The sequence below is a fragment of the Trichechus manatus genome, unplaced genomic scaffold (assembly GCF_000243295.1).
Source record: "Trichechus manatus latirostris isolate Lorelei unplaced genomic scaffold, TriManLat1.0 scaffold00038, whole genome shotgun sequence".
Lineage (NCBI taxonomy): Eukaryota > Metazoa > Chordata > Mammalia > Sirenia > Trichechidae > Trichechus > Trichechus manatus.
Genome location: NW_004443974.1, coordinates 4,189,744 through 4,194,083, shown reverse-complemented (window position 1 = coordinate 4,194,083; position 4,340 = coordinate 4,189,744). Strand labels below are relative to the sequence as shown.

General features: G+C 40.2%; 1 protein-coding gene across 4 annotated transcripts in view; it reads left to right on the top strand.

Annotated features, from left to right (window-relative positions):
• Nucleotides 1-4,340, top strand: part of ATP6V1H (ATPase H+ transporting V1 subunit H) — a 140,715-nt gene that overhangs the window by 19,992 nt on the left and 116,383 nt on the right. The window lies entirely within an intron of this gene.

The window sequence follows — 4,340 nt, the reverse complement described above, 5'->3', positions numbered from 1 at the left end:
AATGTTGCCCTATGACAATGGTTAACAATCTCACAACACATCAACAATATCCTTACTTAACCTTGGGTTCCCTATCACCAGCTTCCTTGTCCCCTTCTGCCTTCTGGCCCTTGTCACTGGAAGTGGACGGTTTTAACGGAGAGAAATTTATTTCCTCACAGTGAAAGTAGGCTAAAAGTCCAAATTCAGGGCGTCAGCTCCAGGGGAAGGCTTTTTCTTTCTGTTGGCCTTCTTCCCTTCAGTGTTCCCCTGGAGTAGGAGGTTCTCTGTGCAGGGACCCCCGTCCAAAGGACGTGCTCTGCTCCCAGCACTGCTTTCTTGATGGTATGAGGTCCCCTTAAACTTTTTTTAGAAAAGTTTTTCTGCTTTGTATTCTCACTAGCAATGTTGGAAGTGTCTAATTTGATAGGTTAAAAGAAACATCAGAAAGAAGAAAATAAGAATTGTATCTGATTGTCCTCAATTCAAGATAACGTGTTAACATTTTAGTCTGTACTACACTAGATATTTTTCTATGCGTGTGTAATCTATACATTTATTAGTACAAACATGAACTTTTTTAGAAAAATGTGGTACTATATGTGGTTTTGTTCTTTTCAGTTAACTTTATATACCATCCCTTCCCCATGCCTGTAAAAGTATTCCTGTGGCTTTTTAAAATAATTGTGTAGTGTTCCATTTAATCGATGAACCATAATATTCTAGAGCAGTTCCCTACTGGTGATTATTTTGGCTGTTTCCTTTTGGTTTTTTTTTTCTGTTACACAATCTTAGGTGAACATTCTTGATTACTTCCTCATAATAAATTTTAGAAATGTAATTATTGATCAATTTGAAAATTTACAAGAGTTTGATGTACACTAATGAAAATGTTCTCTTGATAGATTGTACCAATTTACAATGCCTGCCGACAGTACATGAGAGTGTCCTTTTTCCTGCTCCATCACTGAAACTGGGTCTTACCATTCAGTTTTTTATGTTGGCCATTTTGATAGGTGAAAAATAGTGTCTTAATGTAATAGTGTTACACATTTTAAAATGTTTTTTTGGCCACTTGAATATCCATAGTGGTTGCCTATATACTTTATTAACTCTTCTGTAGAAGTGTTTATACTACTCTTAACTGATTTTCAAATTCCTGTATGTGTTAAGTATACCAGCTCTGTGCATGCTCAATTTCCCCCACTTGCTTGTTAAATTTTTAACTTAGTTTAAATTGTGCGGTCAAATCTATTACTCTCTCCTTTGTAATGTCTGCCTTTGAAAAAGCTGCACCCCCCGCGAGTGCTGGTATGCTGGAGGACATCTCATAAGTGTTCATTCAGCAGATCCATCATCAGTCCTACCATGTGCATGGTGAGCACTGGGGGAGCGGTGAGGTTGAGACGAGACTCGTCCTTAATGTAGTTACAACAGTTATTTCTTAATTACAGTGTCTGCTGTGACGGGTCTTTATGGAGTGGTTGCCAGGATATAAGTATGTGGTTTCATCAAAAAAAAAAAAAAAAAAAAATTGCCAGAGAACAGTTGCTATTGAGTTGACTCTGACTCATGCTGACCCTGTATGTGTCTGAGTAGAACAGTGCTCCGTAGAGTTTTCAGTGGATGATTTTTTAGAAGTGGATTGCCATGGTTTTCTGCTGATGTACCTCTGAGTGGACACAAACCTTCAGGCTTTTAGTTAGTAGCCAAGCATATTAACCATTTGTACCACTCGGGTAGTATGTTTGAAAAGGAGAGTTGTGATAGAAATGCCAAAGGCAATTCATATTTTTTTGCTAAAAGAGGCTGAATCTTTGTTTACCACTTTAATGTTTTGATTTTTTTTTTTTGGGGGGGGAGGTAAAGTGACATTCTTTTTTTTTAATTGTACTTTAGGTGAAGGTTTACAAAACAAATAGTTTCTCACCACTTTAATGTTTTGATTTTTTTTTTTTTTGGAGGGGGAGGTAAAGTGAAATTCTTTTTTTTTAATTGTACTTTAGGTGAAGGTTTACAAAACAAATAGTTTCTCATTAAACAGTACACATATTTGTTTTATGACATTGGTTAACAACCCCACGACATGTCGACCCTGTTCCCTTCTTGACATTTTTTTTTTGGGTGAAAATATACACAGCAAAAGATACACCATTTCAAAAATTTCTGCATGCACAGTTCAGTGACATCACTTATGTTCTTCTAGTTCTGCTGCTATTCTCACTTTAGATGAAGGTTTACAGAACAAAATAGTTTCTCATTAAACAGTGAACGTGTTGCCCTATGACAATGGTTAACAACCCCACTACATGTCAACACTGTCCTTACTCAACCTTGGGTTCCTATCACTAGCTTTCCTGTCCCGTTCTACCTTCCAGTCCTTGTCCCTGGACTGCTGTGCCTCATTAGTCCCATTTTGTTTTATGGGGCTGTCCAGTTCCCGGCTGAATGGTGATCCTCGTAAGTGACTTCACCACTGAGCTAAAAGGGTGTCTGGGGGCCATACTCTTTGGGGTTTTTCCAGTCTCAGGGCAGTAAATCTGATCTTTTTTGAGTGTGTTAGAATTTTGTTCTACGTGCTTCTCCAGCTCTGCCCAGAACCCTCTATTGTGTTCCCGGTCAAAGCAGTGAGTGGTGTTAGCCAGGCACCGTGTAGCTGTACTGGTCTCAGTCTGGTGGAGCCTTGGTAGCTGTGGTCCATTAGTCCTTTAGAGTGATCTTTTCCTTGTATCCTGGTCTCCTCATTCTCACTTGCTCCCATAGGGGTGAGACCAGTGGAGTATCTTAGATGGCTGCTTACAGGCTTTTAAGACCCCAGACACTACTCACCAAGATAAAATGTAGAGCATTGTCTTTATAAACTGTGTTATGCCAGTTGAGCTAGATGTTCCCCGAGACCATGGTCCCCACAGCCCTCCGCCCAGCAATTCAGACCCTCAGGGAGTTTGGATGTGTCTATGGAGCTTCCATGACCTTTCCTTGTACAAGTTGTGCTGGCTTCCCCAGTATTGTGTACTGTCTCACCCTTCACCAAAGGTAGCACTTACCTATTGTCTATTTAGTACTTCCCCCCCACCCCTCCCATCCCTCATAACTAACTAAGATTGTTACTTTTTGTATGTAAACTTTTTCATGAGTTTTTACAATAGAGGTTTCATACAATATTTGTCCTTTTGTGATTGACTTATTTCACTGAGCATAATGTCCAGTTTCATCCATGTTATGAGATGCTTCACAAATTCATCATTGTTCTTTATGTTTGCATAATATTCCATTGTGTGTATGTACCATAGTTGATCCATTCATCTGTTGATGGGCATCAGGTTGTTTCCATCTTTTTGCTATTGTGAACAATGCTGCCATGAACACGGGTGTGCATGTGTCTATTTGTGTGATGGCTGTTATTTCTCTAGGATATATTCCTAGGAATGGGATTGCTGGATTGTATGGTATTTCTATTTCTAGCTTTCTAAGGAAGTGGCATATCTTTTTCCAAAATGGTTGTATCATTTTGCATTCCCACCAGAAGTGCATAAGAGTTCCTCTCTCACCACAGCCTCTCCAGCATTTGTTATTTCCAGTGTTATTGTGCCAGTAATGCTGGGGTGAAATGCTATCTCATTGTGGTTTTTTTTTTTGGAACAAATTTTTTTTTTCTTTTTTTTTTTTTTAATGTTGTAGTTAAAAGAAGTTTACATTTCAGGTTAGTCTCCCATACAAAATTTTTATACATACATTGTTAGGTGACCCTAATTGCTCACCCCATTCTGTGACAGCACACTCCTCCTTTCCGCCCCTGATTTCCCATGACCGTTCAACCAGCTCCTAACTCTCTCTGCCTTCCCATCTCACCTCTGGACAGAAGCTGCCCCTTTGGTCTCTTGTATCTACTTGACTAAGAGGCACGCTCTTCATGAGTATCACTTCATGTCCCACAGTCCAGTCCAATCCCTGTCTGAGGAGTTGGCCTCAGAATTGTTTTAGTTCTGGGCTGATAGAGAGTCCAGGGGCCATGCTTTCTGGGGTACCTCCAGTCTCAGACCGTTAAGTCTGGTCTTCTTACTAGAATTTGAGTTCTGCACCCCATCCTGCTGCTGCTTCATCAGGGACTCTCTGTTGTGTTCCCTGTCAGTATGTTCATTGGTAGTAGCCGGGCACCATCTAGTTCTTCTGATCTCAGGCTGATGAAGTCTCTGGTTTATGTGGCCATTCTGTCTCTTGGGCTAATACTTTCCTTGTGTCTTTGGTGTTCTTCGTTCTCCTTTACTCCAAGTGGTTGGGACAAGTTGATGCATCTTAGATGGCTGCTTGCAAGCTTTTAAGACCCCAGACGCCACTCACCAAAGTAGGATACAGAACAT